The sequence below is a fragment of the Pinus tabuliformis genome, chromosome 8 (assembly GCF_031772625.1).
Source record: "Pinus tabuliformis cultivar Carrire ecotype Pingquan chromosome 8, CPIR1, whole genome shotgun sequence".
In the NCBI taxonomy this organism is placed as follows: Eukaryota; Viridiplantae; Streptophyta; class Pinopsida; order Pinales; family Pinaceae; genus Pinus; species Pinus tabuliformis.
In genome coordinates this window covers 1,317,022,485-1,317,047,156 of record NC_142294.1, presented here as the reverse complement: position 1 = coordinate 1,317,047,156, position 24,672 = coordinate 1,317,022,485, and the positions used below count along the sequence as shown (strand labels likewise).

General features: G+C 36.9%; 1 pseudogene; it reads left to right on the top strand.

Annotated features, from left to right (window-relative positions):
• Positions 1–20,472: 20,472 nt before the first annotated feature.
• LOC149240329 (protein IQ-DOMAIN 6-like) lies at positions 20,473–23,293 on the top strand (annotated as a pseudogene).
• Positions 23,294–24,672: the final 1,379 nt, after the last annotated feature.

Below are 24,672 nucleotides of genomic sequence, written 5' to 3'. Positions count from 1 at the left end.
CTATCTTTCCTTCTTACTCTTCCAAGTCTAAACCTACTTTTCTCTTCTCTAAGACTCACTATTTTTAGACTTTTCATACTTTTCCCTGGTTCGTAGACCATGGGTGAATCTAAAAACAGACTCAAAACTTTACATAAAACAAGGGGCTAATACCCTTTGACTCTTATTCATCTACATGCTCTGCATCCACAAATTGTGGAGAATTTACATTATTTACAAAATTGTACCAAAAATTGGGTTATCTTAACCCTAAACTAACCCAGGGGACCCCATCCCAATTGGGCCACTGTAAGTTTGGTAATGCCAAAACTGGTTCTTCACTAATCTTTTTCTTTAACTCCTCAAAAACCTTCTGTTGACCTTTTCCCCACTTGAAACTCTTTCCACTTGATATTATCGCATAGAGCAGTGTTGTTATCATTGAAGACGAGGCTATGTATTTCCTGTCGTACTGTGTTGTCCCAATGAAACTCCTAAGCTCAGTAAAACTAGTATGCACCAAACATTTCATGATGGCCTACATCTTAGAAGGATCTAGCTTCAATTCTCATCCACCAATCACATATTCCAAATACACCAAGGACTGCTGCGCAAACTCGCACTTCTTGAGATTTTCTAGCAACTAGTGCTTCTTCAATGTCTCCAGCACCTACTTCAAATGTGAAATATTCTCCTCCCAGTAGCACTATATACCAGTATATCATCCAAATAGACAATAAAAAATGAATCTATAAAATGGCACATTACATCATTCATTAATCTCAAAAATGTAGTTGTTGCATTACATAGGCCAAATGGCATAACTAACCACTCATACAAACCTTGCCTGGTTTTGAAGGCGGTCTTCCATGTATCTTCTTCTTTGACTCGAACCTGGTGAAATCCATACTTCAAGTGTAGCTTGGTGAAATACTTTTCTTCTTGCAACTGATCTAAAAGATCGTCTATCCTGAGCATGGGGTATCTGTTTTTTAGCATGATTTTATGCAATGCCCTGTAATATATACACATTCACCAAGTCTCATCATTCTTTAGCACAATGATGATGGGTGACCCACATGGTGATGTACTCGGTTGAATGACACTCTATTCCAATAGCTCTTGCAATTGTTTCTTAACCACAATTTCTTCTATAGCAGACTGCATGTATAGCCCAATATTTGGCATTGGGGAGTCTCGAAATAGCTGGATCTCATGCTCCACTTATCTCTTTGGGGGTAACCCTTTAGGCTTTCGAAACATGTCCTTGTATGCCTGTAACAACTCCTCTAATTTCTTTTTTTGTTTCTTAGTACAACCATATAGGGATGCCTTTCCTCTTATTGACTCCTCCATAGACTGACTTTCTCTTAAAAACAATAAAACATACTTCTTGCTAGAACTGACAAATTTCTTGGCTTGGTTGGCACTTACGAGTGAAATTTTTGACTTGCCTTTGTGCGTGTTGATGATGAATGATTTTCCATCCTTGATGAGCCTATACTAGTTAGATCTCCTCTTGAATATTCATCATGCATGTACAAGTACATACTCCTAAACATGACTCCACATACATCAAGGGGAACCACATCAAGATCTACTTCATTAATAAAATCAACCCCTATAGGAAATCTAATTTTGTATTTTTTTGTTATCTTAAGCCTTGTATCCTTATGTACCCATCCCAGTGGGTATAGGTTTGGATGATCACGAAATTCTAGCCCCAACTTCTTGACTAGATCTACTACAATGAGATTTGCCTGCGATCTTGGACCAAATATAGCATCAATCTTCGTCTTCTTGACCTGTATCTTTACATGGAAGAGTTTGGTCATTTATTTCTCTTCCTGTTACTGAAGGCTACTCAAATTCACCTCCTTTTGCACTGATGTACAAACAATATTTTCATCCATGTATGAGTTTATTTCAACTTGGTTGCTTGAACCAATGGCCATGAGATTCTCCTTCTTATTATCTTTCTTCTTGTTCTTCAGTTTAGCTCTGGATGCAACTTCTAGCAATTATAAACTATAGGGCCATCAATGTTGCAGTGGTTCCTAGGATATTTTCACTGGTGTGATGTGGCTATCATACTTTTTCCCCATTTTTTCTTCTTCTTCTTCCTCTCCTTAGAAGCTTCCTATTTCTCCTTATGCTTCTATGCACTTGATTTTACTCTTTTCAGGCCTATGTTCTCCAGGTATTGTGCTTGTACACAAGCCTCATCCACCGATTTGGGCTTGAATAATATCACTTTCTCACGCAGATGGAGGTGTAGACCCCTAAAATACTTGAGGAGTACTTTTGGTTGTTCAGAGAGATACCTAGCATTATAGCCATCTTTTTGAATTATTTGGTGTACTCTTGCATGCTTTGGCCCAACATTTGCCTGAAGTAATGCCATCGGATCCACTGGTCCTCCACATACCCAATGGCATAAAAATATGACTTAATTAGGGTTTTAAAATCATCCCACTTTGTCACTGGAGGTTCTCCCTCCAACCTCAAGGTTTCTGTGTGGCTCTCCCACTAAGTCAGTGCATGGCCTTCCAATTTCCACTACGTGAAGGAGGTCTTCTGCCCTTCCTTGATCTAATGGACACTGAAATAAAATTCCAGTTTTTGCAACCAATGGTTCAACTTTAGAGCATCGATCTTGCCATGGTATGGCTTGATATCAACTTTTTCTTCCACTTTAGACAAGGATTGATTTGTGACACTCAAACTGGGTTGATCTTTTCCAGTTTCTTTCTTCTACTGGTTCTCTGCATCTTCCTGATCTCCTCATCCCCCTTCTAATTTTTCCTTTGCATTCGAACACCCATATTCTCTAAATATCCCCAGCTTATTTCTTAGGTCCACCATGAGGAGATTTACATTTTGGTTTATATTCGTGACTTGTTGTTTGAGTCATGAAAACCTCATCTCTGCAGGATCACGAGGTTCCTTTACAGATTTGTCACCCATGGTTAGGGTTTTATGATTTTCAACCCTATTGATCTAGATCTCTACAATTTCCACAAAATAGCCGAAGAAACTCGCTCTGATACCAAATGATCTGTAAACTTCCATGGATATTCCACTGGATAGTTCATCACAACGTATCTGATAATATTATATTAAAAAATCTGAGATCTAAATTATTATAGTTTTAATTAATTTCTAGATCTGTAGATTTTACTATAATTAGTGCATGCATGTAAAAGTGAATCGATCATAAAATTAGAGAACGAAAAAATAATCTCACACACACATAACACACAAGATATTCTCTCTAGAAAACCATTATAGGAGAATACCCAATTCGAAGGTAAGATCACTTTTCTCTCTTTCTCAGTCTGGAAATATGGCTACAGATACAAAGAAGTAATGTATGTGGCCCATGGGCTACTATAGTGCACAGATCCTATCTATGTGCTCTACCTCCTATCTTTCCTGCCTATATTTTCTCAGCTATGGAACAAAATTCTCTCGAAAGAATGAAATGCCTCTTCCTCCTAGTGGCCCAGTTATAACATAACCCGATAGCCTGCTAATGGTTAACTTTGACTACATCAACTCTTAACTAGAGGTACAAAATAGACTCTTCTAAAGTATTTTACATCATAAACACATGAATATCCCCTTTTCCATGAATAATGCAAGCTGGCACGACATCCTCCCAAACTATAGGTGTAAAAACAGGAAGGCCAACTTTGGAGTGGCATAACTTTTGCATATAGACTTCGATTGACACGCTTCTTGCACCCTTGGAAAGGTCTCTATGTGTATAATAGCATGAAATGGTTTGGAAATTAAGAGGAAAATTTTTACCCCCAAAAAACATCATTTTATGCCTCAAAATTCTCCTGGAAGGTTTCAGACATTGTTTCACCAAACTCCATCCCACTGGTAAAAACAATCCTGTGAGCATATTCCTCCACCTTTTCCACTCCAAATGCATCAAGATGGATGAAAGAAATAGAATGATCCAATTTGGATCAGGAGAGGAATATAGTTTTTTTTGGAGGAGCAAGTGAATGATCTAATTCTCCATTGTTGGGGCTAGTGGTGTTCACTATCTTGGAACTTTTACTTAATTCAAAATCTTGTTGAGCTAGCAGCCTTTCATGCATATGTCATGAATATTGTAAGACCATTCTTTTAATGTTTGAGATGTATGTTTTTTCATCTATACTAAGGAAATTGAACTACTTGGATGGCTTTGTACTTGTCTTTTGAAGGTGTGTTGTATTTGCTTTAATAATTGTTGCTTCCTTGTGAACTATTTTGTTGGTTGATCAACGATTCATTCATATAGATATATGCTTGTGTTACTTTTCTATGTTAGTATTATTTTTCTTTAAAGGGCCCACTTTTCTCTCCACTTTCAGTAGAAGGACCTTGATACTTTCTGCAGCTAAACATTTCACAAGGCATACTCACTTGTCGATATGGAAATATCTGTTTATTACTCTCTTACGCTGAACTTTGTAGCCAAGTAAAATATACAAGGATACATGGCAGTCAGGTTGATACTCCAAATAGGGCTCCTACTCCAAATGGTGTGAGTTCTAATTGGGAGTTCACATCGGCGAGACCCCCTTAGTTGACATATTTCCAACATCGTCAACAAAATGATGCTAGAAGGAGGTTCAGATGACAAGTTGTCCTCGTTGAGTCTGTTTTGAACTTCTTATCTAAAATGGATCATCCTCAATTGATAATCCCGGGGTGTTTTTCTAACCTATCCCATGGTTAAAATTCAATCCCAAATGAGCCTCCTTATGACTTGTCTCAATTTAATTTTAATGGTGAGGATGGAACGTCCATAACTAAGCACATTTCTGATTTTCTTAAATTTTGTGAATATATGAAGTTGATGATGAATATTTGGCTTTTGTGACTTTTTTCCTCACCCTTGAAGTTTGTGTTAATCAATGGTGCCATAGCTTACCATATGCTTCCATCCATTCTTTTTATCATTTCCTCAAGGAACTTCATCAAGTGTTTGATAGGTATGATTACTGAGATGTTTATAAAGGAATCAATCATCTTAGAATGGAAACTAATGAATCAATTGATGAATTTTCTAATAGATTACTTCACTTATGTCATGAGTTTCCCAAAGAAGATATGAATTGGGATTTCTTCAACCAAAATTTTGAGTGTTTGGTTCATATCTCTTTGCTTGGTGAATCTGAACCCCCTAATGTTTCTACTTCGCCAACCCTTGAAAACCATGAGACACCTCTAATTTCAGAGGAACCCACCATTAATTTTGTTTGTTTTCCTACTCCTTTTTTAGTTTCGATGTGGGTGCCTCCTTGCAATGATAATAATTTTGGGAAATATGAAAATCAAATTCCTAATCCATGTTCTCATCCTCCTTCAACTTTTCATGATTCAGATCCCATGGAGGAAATCCTAGAATGGTTCATGAAGCTTATGGTGAATACTAGTTTCTCCATTCCTCAAGATGATACTATTACTCATAATTTAAATATTGAATCTGATTTAGATACCTGTAATCCTCTACTATCCTTTCTTATGACCCCCTTTCCCTCGATCTGACTAATCAATCTCTTCCAAATCCAAGCAGTGAACAAATGCAAGGTAGTCACATTTCACAAGTAGAGGAGAAGGAAGGTGAATATTATTTTAACCTTTCCTCTTTTTCAAAATCCTCCATGTGAAGATGGTTTTTCCTCATTCTTGGCCGATATTGAATCTGTTAATCTTGGTATTCAATCAAATGTGATCAGTTTACCTAATCAACACCCAATACACCAACTGATCTTTCAGTTTCCCAAGAATATTTTGTTTCGAAAGATTTAGATCTTAAATATGTTTCGGTCAAGGAATATTTCATTATTAGCAGTTGTTCTTCTTCACCTCCCTATCCCTTGTTCTTTATTATTTACAATGCATCAACTCGCGATGGAGACTCTCCATGCTCTTCAAGTATTTTATCTCATGAGTTGAATCTTGAAATGACACAGGATAGTGAGAATATCCATGATGAAGAAGAAAGTGATGAAATTATAGAGTACCCATTCCATCCCTTATCATCTCTTGTTTTGTATGGGGGAAACTCTTTGAATCAATGTGATCACAAGATTTTTTCGATTCATACATCCTCAAACTCGCAATTAGAGGAATATTATGCCATGAGTAATTTGTTTGTTGAAGTTGAAAAATTTGATCAAACCAGTGATGTAGATAGTTTCCATCTAGATAATGGTGATATTGTTAACTTAATTGATAGCATCTATCCACATGAAATTTGTGATATGACTTAATTTATAAAGTTTTCTTATCTGTCTTTTCAAAGTTCTGGAACTTGTCAGGAAGTCGAGGCACTTCAACTCTCATTGACGGTTATGTTTGGTTCTCGCGATCTTGGTAAAATTCCTAAAACATGTCAGATTTGGATTTTCTCACATAATTCTCTCATTCGTATTGTTTCATTGGATGCAAACCCATTCTTCATGGATTTTGGGATTTCTCCTTACAATTTTCTTATTTGTTGACATCGGGTTTTTGATCATACTATTGTGGTGAATTCATTCCCATGCAAATATATTATGTCAAATTCAGGCTTGGAGTGTATGCCTTTCGTGAATGTGCAATATTGTAAAGTATATCAATTTAAAGATTGCCTTTGGTCGAATAATTGATATTTGTTTGGTGCTATGGTGGATAATCAACTCCTAGTCTCTCTTGTGAATGTGTTGATGACACCAGGAATCCTCTTGAGTGTTAGTAAGTGCTTGAGTTATTAATTGAATCAAGTTCCTCTTCTTCATCCATTGCATGATACATATTTTCATATATTTGCTATACTAGAATTCCTTTTCAATTCTTTTGATAACTACGATGCTTGTACAACTTGTAACTAGTTACAGGAAAATGGTTTTTTACATTCATCATGCAAGGAAGATGATTCTATTATGTAGAGCATTTGTGAAACTATTCAAATTTATTTATATTTGTTAACCGCTAACTGGGAATATGATGCTTTAATTAGCCCATCTAATCATGATTATGGATCTGATGACTATCATTCAAATGACCATTTTCTCATATGTACATCTGATGACAGTTGTTTTACATCCTTTGATCTTTATGGTTTAACATCTCACTATCTGTGTACTTGTCAAGTAGTTAAGGCAATTCCGCACTCGCTAACGGTTACATCAGATCCTCAGATACATTTTCCATCACAAGATTCTCATCCCGCCCTTGTGCTTGTAATTGAAAATTCATCTTTTCAAGATTGTTTCGAATTTCACAATCCAATCTACGATTTTTTGGAAGCATCTTACTTAGGAAGCCATTTTTCTAACAACAAGTTTCATTCTTTTTTCATTCTTTATAAGAATTATGGAAGAGATGAGGGTGCATTGACAAGAAGCTTTCAAGGTTTGCCTGCTTATAATTTTCACCAAAAATGTATGATCGCAAGTTAGGCAGAAGTAGTAACTATGGAACATCTTTTTGCTAATAGGCGAGACCTTCAATTTTCTTTGAAAATTATTCAAGATCTTATCTTTTCCATTTCACATTACTTTATATCATCTTTAATCGATCACATATTTGTGTATGCAGGATGGGAGTAGCTACAATGGCTACAATGGAAATTTCATTATACGTGACCCTGACCTTCTAGCTGGTTAGGTTAGGAGTAGATCTAGTTGCATATTAGTTTCCCTTTCATATGCATTTTCCCTCGCTTTTTGTAGTCTTCTTTTGTGTTCTAACTTTCATCTTGCATCCTCTTTTCGGTTACAACCCATTTGCTTCATCCTTTTGAATTTGGTTTTTTTTGTTGCATGTCTCTTCTTTCATGTTTTTTTTAATAATATTTTGCATGAAGGGTGTTCCCTTTGGCTCGAAGGACAATGTGTAAAAATAGAACAACGCTTTGTGGCACTGCAACATTTGGCTAACCTTCAGTCCTTCTTCTCAGTCTTAGTTATCCTTTGGTCGATGACATTCTAACGGAAAATATGATCCTTGCGTGAGGAAAGATCTATGTCGAACCATGATATTCGTGTCTATTTTAGAAGCATCATGCCCATGATCAGTTCTTTTTGTTTCATTATTTTCCATGCTGATCAAATCAAGTAGAGAAGGAGAAGGGGAAAATCTAAACGAAAAAACCAATATCATAGGTATTACATATGCTTCTCTAAAGGAACAACCTCTTCTTCTCTCAATAAGTTGGGATCCCTCTTCTGCCCATGAAATGAATAAGTGTTGATGCATAGTCCTATATAAAATAAATAAATAAAGGGTGAAAGAAGAGAAAGGTTTCCTCTGCAGGGAGGTGAAGCAAGAAATTTCGCTGAGGTACTATGTAAGCTCACTAGCCGTGGAGCAATGTTTGTGTTCCTAAAGTGGCTCTGCTAGCACACTATCCAAGCCTATTGGTAGTGAATTAACACCAAAAATGAAAAACTATACTCTGAAAATCTAAAGCTTGCGTGCTACATTACCCTCCTCCTATCTTGAAACATTGCGATATCATTGGTCATATGTTTTTGTTGAACTGAGAAGGAATGAAGCAGACTATGTTTACATACTGAGTAAGTGGGGAAGCTGGAGTGATCTGAATGGTGAATTAATACTCCCTGAAGAACTAGATCCTACATAAATAATTTACTAAGGCAAAGAAGTTGGAGTTCCACCAATGTGTCACAAGTTGTTGTGACTGCGATAAACACCCTCCAAAATTTTTCCTATACTTGAATTTTGGAGCCTATTGTGGATCTTGAAATCAGTTGTTCCATAGACACTTCTTGGTCGGTTGATATTATGTTAAGTCTTTGAGCTTCCTTCTTAGGTTGTAAGCGTCATTTTCTCACACATGCTCAGTCTATAATGAATTCATGAGTGCATTCTTTCACGCAACCTTCAACTAGCCTATAACAATCCATCAAGATGGTGCCCATGTAATTTCTAACCCATGTCGATAGTCAATTCACATTTTCATTGACAGTCTCTCACTTTTGGATGTGTTTGTACTTCTATTTTGGTGAGTTTTTCAAATTGGCACTGTTGCGCACCTTCGCTTTCACGAGTGTCATTTTTCATGTTTTCAACTATCAATTTTTCTTAATTTCACTTTAATTAGTGTCATATGCATGTTATCTTTGCTCTGACATGTGTTGCATTCACTGACATTTGCATATCGAAAGTTTCATTTGAACTTTTCTTTTCATATAGAAAATTTCGTATTTTAGCATGGCAAGCGTCACGCATAGTATAAAAGCAGTTATGGCTTTCTTCAAGTGGTAATATTTTTCTTAATGAGTTGTTCTTATCATGTAAACATGGATCACACTCATTCCCAAAGTTTTAAGTACTGTCGCACTTGGAGTGAGTTGTTGCAATGTTGTCTCATTAAGGAACATATGTTGTTCATGTGTTATGAGTGTCATGTGTTGTGTGATCAAGTGATCTAAGTGTGTGATCATGCTCAAGTCTTTTTCTTGTTCAAATTCATCTCACCCATTCCACACTTAGTCATATCTAGGAAAACTCCCCGACCGAGCCACTCAGCCTCATCTACACACAATGTAGTCTTAGTCCTCAAGCATAAACATTTCCTCTTGGCACTACACAATGCACAGTCTCAACCTCTCAGAACTGTGCACTGTATAGTCTCACTTTTCAGTCCCATGCCTTGGGCTCCAAAACAGCGCAATCCTAGCCTCTAGCTAGCCTTTTCTATGCATTGTGTAGTCTCAAGCCTCAATCCTCTAGCTTGATTCCTTGAGTTACTCAACTACATAGTCCCTCTACCCAGGTCTCCAAAACTATGCATTGCACAGTCTCAAGCCTCAGTCCCACACCTTGACCTCTAGAACTGTGCAATCACTGAGTGAGTCAATCAACTAGTCACCAGTTCCATCCCTAACAAGGGATTTCATGAAACATGTTAGATTAGTGGTTTATCGGATTGATGTCATCTTGTCATGAGTGGATTACAGTCGTAGGTATTATTTCATGCTATGATAACATGTTGATGAAGGATATAGAGAATGGAACCATGATAGAAGACACCTATGGAGATGAAGAAACCAGATGATCATCAAGTAAGAAGACGAAGGAAAAAAATATTACAATAGAAGACAAAATATCAATATCACATTGAATACTCCTTATATTCAAGTCATGAGGAGGAGGATGAAGAAGAACATTCACCATATTTCAAGGAGACAAAGAAACTAGCAACAAAGGGTGACTTGGCATTGCCATGTCATCACAAATTCCATGTCAGTAGTGTCATGTCATAAGTCATCATTTGCCACACCATATTGTGGATTATGTAGTTTCTGTATAGGAGAAATGTAATGTAAAGTGGATGTCCAAGAGTCATCCATGTAATATGAAAAGTCATGTAGGAAGTCAAAAGGTCATAGATAATTTGAATACTCATGAGGGTAGTCCAACAGTCAAAAGGGAAGTGAATGATCACCCCACTTGTTATATATACACCCTCATTATTCATGCAAAGGAAATGTTCACCTTGGATCCTCCTACCAGGAATTGGAGAGGAAGATCATTGTTTTGGAGGAGCGAATGACTGCTCTAATGCTCTACTATTTGAGCAAGTGATGTTCATCATCTTGATGTATCTTTGAACTTTTCCTTATTTTATAAGCTCGTTGAGTGAACACGCTTTCATGAATATGTCATGAATATTGTAAGACTATTCTTTGAATGTTTGTGATTTTTTTTTCATATGTACTAAGGAAATTGAAATATTTTGGTGTATTTAGTACTTATCTTGATGAAGGTGTATTGTATTTTCTTTAACAATCGTTGCTTCCTTGTGAACTATTTCATTGGTTGATCAAATATTCATTCATATGTATATGCTCTTGTGTATTTAATAGATCAATACTATTACTTGTCTTTAAAGGGCCCACTTTTCTCTTCCCTTTTAGTAGAAGGACCTGTTAACAAATGGAAACAAGAAATTCCAATTTAATTTGTCGTTGAATTAAACTATGAACTAAAATCGAATTCTATTCTCATAGCAACTTGTAAATATTTAATTAACTTTAATTAACTTAATTAGATTATGAATTTCGAATTGGAAGTCATGTATATGTTCTCCCTAAATTTTAGGGGTCCATTATGAGTTTAGATTGAGTTGTAATTAGATAACTCAGTTTACTGAGTTATAGTCAGTTAAAATAGTTCTAACTGTTTGTTGAACTAGTAGAGGATTAGCAGTCAGTTAGTGCACTAGTGCATCCACAGGTGCTACTCCAAATAACTGAAGATTCACTCATCGGAAACTCATGCATGTCAATTCTGAGAAAGACCCAGTTGAGACTAGAGTGCAGGGACAATGTACTATCAGTTGTATGATTTACTGAGTTGTAAATATCATGCATGCAATCAAGAAGAGGACCTAATTATGATTGCGCAGTTTTGGAAGCATGAATTCCATTTAAATATAGGCTATTCATCCTAGGAATTGTGCAATGAAATAGGGATTTGGTAGGCTGTGGAAATTGACTAAGTGTTGGCTAATAGCGGGCTTGTGAGGCAGAGAGTTTATCATACTTGTGCGGAATTGTTCTAGTGAGAAAAATATTTGTATATTCACTCATATTTCTGATTAATGCAATAAAGATAGGCGGGATTTTGAGTAGTGGATTTCCCCAGGAAAACTTATTGTGTTATGTGACATTGATTTGTCTTCTTCTTGTTCATATTGTTTTCATTGCTCTATTGGCTTCATCTGGTTAAAAGTAGAAGTAGATTCTTGTCCTGTGTTTTAGTAAATTGCATGACCTTGTGAATCTACAGGAAATTCTACATGGTATCAAAGCTGAAGACAATATAATATAGGAGATTTCGAAGTTCTGAGTTTTGGGTTACAGGTGAAATTCAAATTTGCAATACATACTTCAGGATTGGCAGATGGGATTCTATGGCTTGTGGCTCGAGTATGCCTTGGAAGGCAACTCGAATTATATAACCTGGAGGGACATAATGGAGGTTGTGCTGGAGGATAATAGCTTGAATGAATTCATTGGTCAAGACATTCCTAAGCCAACAACATCGGATGAAAATAGTCTGGCCGAATGGAAGAAGTGTATAGCAAAGGCGAGGTGGATAATCCTTGAGGAACTTTGAGACCACATTGTCTCAAGTCTCCATGGAAAGGAAACTTTGTATGCTATGTGGAAAGAATTGAAGGAGTTGTATCAAAACAACAATGACCAAAGGAAATTGGCATTGAAGGACAAACTTTGAAAAATCAAAATGGAGAAAGGCGAGACTATTCCAAAATACTTGACCAAATTCACTCAATGTCGTGATGAACTTGGAAGTGTTGGAATCATGGTTGTCGAGGATGATATGGTGTGTCTTGCTCTTTTGGGACTCCCAAATATTTGGAATAGTGATTGGGACTTTGTTAATGGTCGGGATAAGATGCCAGATTGGGAACGATTGTGGTTGGATTTGATGTAGGAGGAGATCAAGAGGAACACTAGGGATGGCTCATCATCAAAGACTGGTGATGAAGAAAATTGTGCCTTAGCGATTAAGGAAAAGAAGGGGAAAGGGAAAGCCTCCCATTCCAAATCAGATTCTTTCCATGGAGGTAAGAAGAAATATATGATGAAAATTAAGTTCTTTCATTGTCATGAGCTGGGCCATTTTGCTACAAATTGTCCGTTCAAGAAGTCCAAGAAGAAGTCCTCAGGAGGAGCGATGGGTGAGTCTTTGGCCTCTCAATTCGAATTGGACTTTTCCCTCATTGCATGCATGGTGTCAACAATCATGGGAAGTGTATGGTATGTTGGGTGTGTGTTATATTCTTTCCATGACTACCCCACGTGCGGGGCGGTCACTGGGGGGCGGTAGCCCCCATACACGGGGTCCGGGGCAACACCCTAGGAAACTTTTTTTTTTTGGATCGTATATTAGGTGAGTAGACCTACCTATTGTTTCTCACATGGATTTCGCACATGGTTTTGTGTTTGATGGTTTTCTGTCCATGGTATTTTCTAGATCTGGTCAACGGAACTATGGTTATGTTCTAATCCAGGGTTAATGAATTGGGGTTTATGGATGCTTCAACATGTATATATACGTATTGTAACATTGAAACAAATATAATGAAAAACCAATCTGGTAGTGCCGGTTTTGGGATCCATGGAAAAATTTCTGTGTATATTTTTTTTATGTTTTATGCTCTCGCCATTATTTATTTTCTGTTTTTAGAATTCATATGCAAGTAATTTGTGTACAGGGTTAAAACCTACATTTGGTATAAGAGTTGTTTCGGCTTCAAGGGGATGGCTTTGCTACTGAGGGGTTTTGCTAGAGCCTGTGGTAGACCCTTCTCAGTGGGAGATTTGTGGGATCGATTATTGTGGTGAAAGAAGATGGTGAGCAGTGGAAAGACAAAGATCGAGAAATTTAATGGTCAGAGTTTTGAGTTGTGGAAAATCAAGATGGAGGATTTGTTGGTAGATAAAGATCAGTGGATTATGGTAGATCCGGGTACTAAACCAACAACAATGTTAGCTGAAGACTGGGAAAAGTTGGATTGGAAGGCAAAGAGAACAATAAGATTGTGTGTCTCATATTCAATATTTCTAAATGTATCAGATGAAGCTTTGGTGAAGGCTTTGTGGGACAAGTTAGCGACTCTCTACCAATCTAAGTCTCTAGTGAATAAATTGTTCCTATGGAAAAAACGATATAACCTGAGGATGAAAGACGGAGACTCGGTGACAAAGCATCTAAACGCCTTTAATACTATTTTAAGCCAGTTATTATCTGTTGATATTAAAATTTCAGATGAAGATAATAGCATTAGTTTGTTGTGTTCTCTATGAGATTCGTGGGATAGTCTAGTCGTTGCAATAGGTAGCAATGCAACTACCTTGTAGCTTGATGAAATAGTCTCATCCTTACTATCAAAGGAGATGAGACGGAAAAATAGGGAGGGCCAAAATGGTGATTCCTTTTCTATACGAGGGCGGTCCCAGAAAAGAAACAAAAATAAGTCCTCAATTGGGAGATCTAAATCTAGAGGGAGATCTAAATCTCCAGGAAAACCTCTAAAGGTGTCATGGAAATGAAGAAAGGAAGGGCACTTCAAAAGGGACTGTAAATCTAAAACTCCTACGAAAGGAAAGGGATTTGATGATGCTCCTTCTGCAAATGTGAAAACCACCTCAGATTAAGGTGGGGATGTGTACTTGGACTCTTCTTCAAGTAAACATGTAGATCATGAGGCATGGTTGATTGACTTAGGTGCATCCTTTCACTTCACTCCCCATAGAGAGTGGTTCTGCGAGTATGAGAAATATTATGGCGGCGATGTCTTCTTAGGGGATGACAGGAAGGCTAGAATCTTTGGTCGTGGAAAATTCAAGTTGAATTCGTAAGGTGGAAGCATTAGAACACTTCCGGGTGTTTTCCATATTCCTGCATTGGCCAGAAATATGATTTCTGTAAGCAAGTTGAATGATGCAGGTGTAAAAGAAGTGTTCGAGAAAGATACCTGCAAGATGGTTCGGGAGCACTGTTATTGATGTGGGGAGTTCAAACTAGAACTCTGTACAAGCTTCATTGTAGCACTGTTATTGATGGGTGCAACAGTTTTGTGGTTACTGAAAGTGGAGTAGAATATCTAGTGGTCTTTGGAGAAAATACCATGTTATGGCATGAAAGGCTTGGACATATTGGAGAGAAAGGACTTCTAATACTTCATGGTAATGGTATGGTAGAAGGTATGTCTAATTTCTCTCTGAATTTTGATTTCTATGAAAATTGTGTATATGGGAAGAAGAATCGGGTGAGTTTCCCCTCTGGTAAGAGGGTGAAACGAATATTAGAGCTTGTTCACAGTGATATGTTTGGACCTATGTCAATTCCATCACTGGGTAAGTCTGTGCACTATGTATCATTTATAGATGACTTTCTAAGGAATACATGGATATATTTCCTCAATAAAAAATTTGAAGTCTTTGACAAGTTTAAAGAATTTAAGGCTCTGGTGAAAAAACAGACAGAGAAGAAGATAAAGGTGTTAAGCACAGATAATAGTGGAGAATTTTGCAAGAAATAATTTGAAGAGTTTTGTAAAAAGTGTTGTATAGCACGACAAAAGACTACTCCATACACACCTCAGAAAAATGGAGTTGCAGAAAGAATGAACAGGGCGTTGATGGAAAATGCAAGAAGCATGCTCAGTGGCGTTGGGTTAGGATAGGAATTTTGGGCAGAGGCGATGGAGATTGCATGTTACCTGGTCAATAGATCACCTTCATCAATGTTGGAGGATAAGGCTCCACAAGAGGTATGGATTGGTAATAAACCTTCTCTTTCACATCTAAGGGTATTTGGATGTGATGCATATGTACATGTTCCAAAGGAGAAAATAACAAAGCTGGATAGTAAATCTGAAAGGTGCATCTTTATTGGGTATAAGGATGGTTTAAAAGGTTATAAGATTTGGAACACAGAAACAAAGAAGGTTGTGTACAACCAAGATGTGGTGTTTAGAGAGGTGAAAGATGTTATTAAACATGAAGTCCTATCAAAGTAACCTAAGAAGAGAGAGTTTGAGCTAAAGGAGGAAGAATCAGAATCTACAGCAGAAGAGGAATCTAAATATGAAGAGCCACAAACTACAGCTGTGAGAAGATCAATTCGAGAAAGAATTCCATCTACTTTCTATTCAAATTTTTCTTTATCTATTACTGGTGATGATCCCAGAACTGTGAGGGAAGCAGTAGATTCAGAGAATGGAAAACTCTGGAAAGATGCCATGGTTGATGAAATGCCATCTTTGCACAAAAATGAGGCTTGGGATCTGGTGGAGTTGTCGGCTCAACGGAAACCCATTGGAAACAAATTGGTGTTTAAGAAGAAGGTGAATGTAGAAAGCAAGGTAGAGAAATACAAAGCTCAGTTGGTAGCAAAAGGTTATTCCGAGGTATCGGGAATTGATTTGGGTGATATTTTTCTCTTGTTGCCAAGGTAGCTTCTATTAGATTACTTTATCTGTTGTTGCTACTTTTGATTTTGAGGTAGAACAGATGGATGTGAAGACAACATTTCTTCATAGGGATGTGGAAGAAGAGATCTACATGAAGAAACCTTAAGGATTTGTGGTGAAGGGTAAGAAAGAACTGGTATGCAAGTTAAAAATGTCTTTGTATGGGTTAAAACAATCACCGAGGATGTGGTATCAGAAATTTGATACGTTTATATGGGGACTTGGCTTCACTAGAAGAAAAGCATATCACTATGTGTATTTTAAATTAATTCGTGGCAGTCTTATTTATCTGGTCTTGTACGTGAATGATATGTTGCTAGTTGGAAATAACAAAGAAATTATCCAGGATTTGAAGACCCAATTGTCCTCCAAATTCAACATGAAATATCTTGGTGCTGCAAACTATATTTTGGGCATGGAAATTAAATGAGATCGGGAAAAGAGGAAGCTCTGGTTAAACCATGGGAAGTATGTTGAGACAATACTGCAGAGGTTTAAGATGAAGGGTAGTAAACTAGTGAAGGTTCGTATTTATGTAGGTGTAAGGTTATCTTGAAATCACTTTCCAATGCATCATCTTGGTAATTTTACTACAACATTTTTCTTGAAAAACTTCAAATATCAAATTGTTTGTGAAACTAAGGAAATATATCGAGATACATGTGGTGAATTTTCAAGTACATATTAATTATACTTTCAAATATACCACCTATGGAGGGTAGGGTTGGTAACTAGTTCAAAAATCAATTTTAGATAAGACGTATTGGTATTTTTGTTATAAGCTTTCTTAGAGAAATTTTATACTATGAAATTTATAGGGATTTGAAATAAAATACTAAAGTACCTTCGGTAGAAATTTCATCATCATATTTGAAATTTTGGAGATGCAACATGTTGTATAGGTGTGTTCATGAGAAAATGTAAAAACCAAACAAGTTTGGGAATGGTACGATAAGTTTCTCTTGGAACCTCAATTTTTTTTCCATTCTTATAGAATTGCAAAGAAGACATACCATCATATCAGATACCGAAATTTCTCACTCATAACTTATGTCCATTTGTTCCTTCATGTTGTGTGGTGGTAAGGGTTTAATATTGTCATCGTTTAGTCATTGAGACTAGATCTCCTGGCCTACTATCTAGCTTACGTGCTTGTGCCCAAGCATTCCTTATCGAGGCTTGTGGTTCCATGACTAATCTCAAAGATACCAAAAATATTGTTGAAAAAAAAAATACAATTACACATCCTCTCATCATACAGGCTAACTAAGCCTACATGTCTCAAGTGTCTTCACCCTAAATATGCCAACAAAAGAGTAAGGTGATATTTGACCTTGGCTAGAGCCTTAGCACTTGCTAAAAACATCTTATGAAGAAGAGAGATGCATGAATGTTAGGCTTGAACTTATCATGACATATGAGACCCCACTCTAATACCACAAAGAATCCTCTATTGTCAACCAACTCCCATAGGCTCCCATCCATTTTACACAAAGTGATTCGATTTGAATTATTGAAATTAGGGAGTCAATTGGGATTATTTTGTTCCACGAGTGGAGGAAAATTCCAACAATAAGGTGTTTATAAGTGCAAGAACCAAGTTTTACAAAGATCTAATGAAGCCATAAGTGCAGGGAACACAAGTGAAGGTGCCATGTTTCACAAGCTAAAGAAAAATGGTTTTTCGTTTCTTCTTGTTTGATCCAAGTCACCTTAGTTCAATAGAAAAAAATTTAATGTAAAGAAATGATACATCCAATGTACGCTTCATAATTTTTCTTTAATTAATTTCATTTTCTCAAATCATCATCTGTGGTGATAAACAACTCATACAATGAATTTTTAATCATTTTTTGTAAAAAAATTAAATAAATATGGTTTAGACATTGGATTTAGACAAGAAATGAAGTAATTGTTGAGAAATCTATTAGTTGATTTAGAGATGACTAGAATATACCAAATATTTTATTCTCAATCTTAAGATTGGAATTTGTAATTAAGAAAATGATTAATATGCCTAGTTTCAATATGAAAATATCTATCAACATAAAAAAAACCTGATTTCCTAAGGTATAAATTAAAGTTTACATATCCAAGCAAAATTCAATTGACTTTGGAATTTAATAATATTACATACATATCAAAACTCCATTATCTTTGGGACTTTAATAATATACAATAGACATTAAAACTCCATTATTTGAAGATAATTTGATGATATTACTCATTTATAGTGCAAACATATTACTTTGATATTTATCAATTTAGAAATGAATACATAGCTACTCGAGCTCGAACTGCGAACATTACAGAAAAGATACACCTAAAAACAAAGACAATGCAATTCTGAATGTAATCAAATATATATACTAGAAATTCCCCAAAAGGTGCAAACAGAGGCCGATAGGATTAATAAATTGGAAAAGTTGTACTTTGATTTGAAATAATAATTATTTTATTAGATTTAGGTTGTTTAGTGTGTTTGTGCTAAGTTGGTAATACACAATTAAAATAATAATTGAAATATTGAAATGATGAAAGTTGACTGAGATATAATTTACCACTTATTTTACCAATGAAATATTTAAAACCATTGTGAAGAAATTTTGATTTTCTAGAATGGGTAATTTTTACTAAGAGGAAACAACATGTACATATTACCTTTGCCTCATTTTAGGCATTCTATGTCATTTTATGAAGGGCATTTAATAATTGTATGTCTAATATGTTTAAATATTATGTGTATAAATTATGTATTCTCATTTGTATTCCCTATTATTGATGATTATCTCATTTATGAAATTATCTATAATTGTTGTAAATCAAGACAATGTATTATTACTCTGCATCAAGTTGAACTAGACCCAAAGGATGAAAAATTAGAAGAATCCTACTTTTGTTGTATATTGATTGCTTCAATAGTAGATTTTGGATGACATTGTTTTCTTAAAGGGATATTTTCTTAATGGACCACAACCAATTGTCATAGGTTTTTTCATAGTGCATAACATTCTACATATGCATTTGTGGAGTAACTTAGAAACAATACATTACCCTATCGCCATGGAGTCCTAGGCTCTCCAAACTTGTCTTGCAGGAATTTGGGTCGAAGAATGTCCGGGTCACGTCATGGATAGTGAAGGTGGCTTGGGTGTAGATGTCGGGGCGAGTGACAAGCACTCTGTTGATGGCCATAGCCCCATTCACGTTGCTTGTGACCAAGGTTCTTGTTATGGAGTACGTGCATATGCAGGAGCCGAGTTGCATGGCAGAAAATGTTTTCTAGAGAAACCTGTGGGTGGAGGTGTGGTAGTGGAGGAGATCCATCATGAACCACGATGGAAGAAACAAATTCTTAAGGGCATCATCGATGAGGGCAAACATGCAGTGTGTGGGCAACAAGATTTCACCTACGAAGATTCCATAGATGTGGCGATGATATTGTAACCACCCACCTCTCGCAGATATCTTCTCGCATTCATCACCATCTCATTCATGGTCACCTTCTTCTTTGCAACTGAAACACTACCTAGAAATATGACCACTACAAAGGTCAACAATATGCTCGAGAGTCTCATCTTGCAATAGAAGAATTAGCAATGAAATACCCAAGATAATGTAACACCCCTCAATGAAAAGTAATTATTTGCTTTACTTTTACTACAAGTAACTTGGAAGACTATCAACTATGTGGAAGGCATAGTGAGAAATTTTAATGTTTAAATTTATTTTAAAAATTAATAAGTTGGTTAAGGCAGTGAGGGAAATTATGAGGAAAAGTCACTAAGTGAAAGTTTCACTTACCAGAAAAGTAGAGACAGTTACTCCCATTCCTAGAGATAAATCATCTTAGTTTGGGGAAAGGGGAAGAGAGTCTGAAAGGGGAGAGACAAATAGCCCAAACCCTCTAGGAGGACATTGCCATAGGGAGGCAGGACGCTTCCAGAGGGATGCATGACGCTGCCAATGCTAGAGTTCCTGAGCTGGTTGGTCAGTGAAACTCCATTTGAAACCTAAGTGCTCAGGATGAATTCCCTAGGTTGTAGCTGGTTGGGACTAAATGGTCTTGGGTGAACTTGTGAAGGTTCTTGATTTGAAAATTGTTCTAGAAGTGGAATATGGAATGGGGGGAGAACCGGTAAAGGTACCATTCTCATGGTCATGAGGTGTGATCTTAATCCTCTATTGATTTTCCTTGGAAGTTTAAACCTAAGCAGATAAGTATTTAATTACGTTGTAAGGTGTTTCCCTCTGAAATGAACTCCCCTAAATACCTTTCTGTCCTAATCTTAACTGTCAGATCTATTATTAGACAATTCAACAATTATCTGCCATCCAAAGAAAACATTAAAAAATAGTTATTAGTTAAAAAATTAATTAAACGAAGCCCAGCCCGTCCGTCTACCTAGCCGGTCCGTCGTGCGCACACAGATAGCCCGTTCACTGCAAACGAGGGCCAAGGGTGAATGCCTTTGCTGCACAAGATTTTTCTAGAGGAGGAGGGCCAGGAGGATGAAGAGGGCCGTGGAGGGTGGATTTTTCTGCAGGAGGAGGAGCGCCAGGAGGATGTGGAGGGCCAGGAGGAGGATTGTTAGTAGTTTTGCCCTGAGACATCTCAGACCAAAAAATCTCTTGTGACCAGAAGCATTTAGGCTATTAATCAAATACATAGGGTCCAACAACCTCTATCAGACACCAATATGAGCTTTATTGCAAATTTCTTCTCGGCCTCATCTACTAGGAGAGTAGCTGTTTGACATTCCTGCCAGCTTCCACGCTCTTTCTCATGATCTTTTCCTGTTTCTTTCTTAAATTTTTCATGCTTTATACCTTCATGTACCTCTCTCATGTCTTACTTTGTGGGAGATGCTCTATGCACAGCCTTTGCATACTATGTTCATGTAAATTTTTGCAGCACTACCTTTGCATACTCTGCTCATGTAACTTTTTGCAGTCTTGCTCATCATCTTAGGTTATCAGTGGACCCTAATAACATATGCATTTCCTTACCTGGGAAATTGCATCTCACCCATCTTTTGTGCTACTTCATTGTTTTTCCAGTCATTAGTTATGTAGGAATCTTGTTCTAAGTTCATTCATTTAGCGGAAGCAAGCTTATTGACTTTGTTGTAACATGCACAGAAAAAGCTCACCAATGTAAAGTCTAGAAAATGGGGCCTGTGGAAAATTTCTGGTGACCATGAATCCAAGGGGAGAAATGAAGGAAGTTTCCATAAGAGGGTAAATTCAAACGGGGAGACATCTGAAGTTATATCTGCTGCTGCAGAGGCTTATAATGCTGCAGTGGCCACTATTGTGAGGGCTCCTCCTAAAGACTTCAAGGTTGTCAGAGAAGAATGGGCCGCCATTCACATACAGACTGCTTTTCGAGGATTTTTGGTAACCATTCTTCATGCATGAGCCTCTATAGATTGTATGGTTGGTTGTTTTGAGAGATGATTGTTTTCAATCCATTGGCTTTGGTTTGGGTTTTACAAGCCAGGAGGGCACTGCGAGCGCTGAAAGGGTTTGTGAGATTACAAGCATTGTTTCGAGGTCGTCAGGTAAGGAAACAAGCAGCAGTTACCTTGAGGTGCATGCAAGCACTTGTTAGAGTTTAGGCCCGTGTAAGAGCTCGTCGTGTTCGGATGTCGACTGAAGGCTTAGCTATGCAAAAAATGATTGATGAACATTGAATTCGCCAAAACAAACTGCGAGAATCTGAGGTATTTTAACACTCTAGCCACTATGGTTTAGTATCTTACTTTATGCACACAATAGATCGGAGTGCTAAATCCTGTGAGTGTCGGATTACCATATGTCAACTGTAGTTTAAGATATATACAAAACCACAAGCAAATCCTAATCATCATCGTGTACACTCTTATCATGAAAATTTCCTGAACAAACGCTTCAGGCCCCTGTTCTGATTTGTGCTCAGACACCAAACCAACACTACTCATGAAGAAAAGTAGCTGCCCTTTCTGTAGACTTTTCCTAGCCATATTGCTTTTCATGACCCTTGTGCAGTGGACTAGATCATACCTCATATAGATACTTCTTTATCATAGGTCTAAAACGATCTCAGTTTTTATTACCAGTTTCTTTCCCTTTGTTTCTAGATATGCTAAATTTCAATTTCTGACAATCCCATCACTTATACTACAATAGTAATATCTGTGTGATGTGGAATTGCCGGAATAATTCTGATAACCTAAAAAGATTTTATGTTTTAACTTGCAAAAAACTGGCTCTGTTATCCATTTTGTTTTAGAAGTGCATTTGCTTGTTTCAGGAGGGGTGGTGTGATAGTCAAGGAACGCTTGAAGAAGTTCGTGCAAAACTACAAATGAGACAAGAGGGTGCAATCAAACGTGAGAGAGAAATTGCTTATGCTCTCTCCCATCAGGTACATAACTATGTTCAATGCATAAAAGTCACTTGAAAATTCATTTGTATAAGTCCTTGATTGAACACTCTATTTCTGGCAGATTTTAAATGTTGTGGTAGAATCCTCTACACAAGACCTTAGATGTAGATGCCAGGTTGACATTTTTAAATTTATATACTAGTAACTTTTATGGGTGTTGAATTAGTTTTCAGCAATGGAGAAGCAATTCGAAAACAAACATGAATTATGCTAGAATTGAGCCAAACAAAAATAGCTGGGGTTGGAGCTGGTTAGAACGCTGGATGGCTACAAAGCCTTGGGAGAAAAGACTCATGGAACAAGCCGAAATGGATGCTTGTGAAATTCAGTCTCTCAAAAGCTATGATGATGCTGGAGAGAATCTGAGGAAATCTCATGAACTAGGCAAAGTTAAAGTTCGCAGAAACAATATTAGGGTTCGTGTTGCTGCAAAACCACCTTCAGCGGTTTCCAGTCATCCTACTGGTAGATCATCTTCAAACCCTAGCTCTGATATCCAATCTGATGAGAGCTCAACAATTACAAGGGGATCATGTACTCCAAAATCTGGAAATACTCTGCAGACATCAAATGAGAGTGTGGGAAGGCCTAATTACATGAACTCTACAGAGTCTGCCAAGGCTAAAATATGCTTGTCCAGTGCTCCAAAGATAAGACCCTCATATGATGATCTTCAATTGCAGAAGAAAGTTTCTTCATATAATGCCGAAGTGAAGAGCACAGCCGGTTCAGATTCTTCTCTGCATGCTTGCACATTGATTCCACCTATGTTGAGATCTGACAAATCATCTACCAAGAGTGGAGAGATTTCTTCCTGTTCTTATGGAGAGTCTCGAAAACCCTTTTATCAATGCTAAGTTCCAGAGTGCTAACCTATCACTACTAGTCGCTGAAGGTTGAAAACTCTGCTGTGAATGGTTTGAGCTACAGTGACTAGCATTTCATGGGCATTTTACTGTATGTTTGAACAAAAGTTCAACTTAGCTGCAGAGATTAAGATTTCAGCTTCCAGCTGAACTGTGTCAGATGCTCTTTAGGAGTGGAGAGTAAAATTTTGAGTTCAAAAGCCACAGTGCTCAACTGTTGATTAGCTTCTTGGTTGGTGGCTGTGAGGAGCTAAAAGTTTGGTTTGATCTGGTGATTGGAGACATGGTCAGCTGGATTGCATTTGAGTCTTTGAGGAAGCCACTTACTGGAGAACTGTGTTTAAGGGAAAAAACAAATCTATAGCAGAAGCAAAAGAGCATGATATCAGACACCATTATGAGCTTTATTGCGAATTTCTTCTCGTCCTCATCTGCTAGGAGAGTAGCTGTTTGACATTCCTGCCAGCTTCCACGCTCTTTCTCATGATATTTTCCATTCAAATCAGCCGAGAAATGAAAGTTGTGATGATTTTGACCTTGAAATGGCATTATGTAAGCTGCTTCCCTGGGGTTGAATTGTTGCAAGCAAGTTTCATAGAATAATGGATTCTCATGATTTAACTTTTCCATCCAGTTAGCATTCATTAACTGACACATTTCTGAAAGTTTGTTTTCTTTTATTGAATACCAACTTATTAAGTAGAACTATGACCAATTTAATCATTGCATGTTTCAGCCCTTTCATTATCATTGGTGTTGGGCCATTAATATGCCATGATTATTATCACTTTTTAACACTTATTTCATCCATTTTTACTCTTCTTTATCATGTCATTTATTATAATTTATTATATAAATCCATTTCATAATGATTTATGCTCTTATGTAAAAATATTATTTATTCTCCTTTATTTTTAATAAATTGATGATTATGCATGATTTTATCAATGATGGTTTATTAATAAATTGGTTGTAACATTACTCATCATTTTTAACCTCCAAGATAATTTTCAGATTGAAGATTTGATCATTAAATGTCCCAACTCAGAAATTCGCTGGAATAAGAAGTGACAGTTTTGTGGTTGAGATTCTGGGCAAATGAAGAAGAATCTGGAACATGGGTTTTGTCCAGAACGGATCAAATTAACTTTTTCAAAGAATGGTTTGCCTAAATTCAGCTTGTATTAAGAGAAACGCAGGGTTCTTTGAGCACGATTCTCTCAGATTTGTTGTTGCGGCCGTCCTCCAAATCTCAGCTGCAAAGCCAAATTCGCCTTGCTCTTGTTGAAAGATGGATGGAAATATATTTTCTTGTTGATCAATTGGTTAAAAACAATCCAATTTTGTAATAGAAATCATGTTGTAATCAT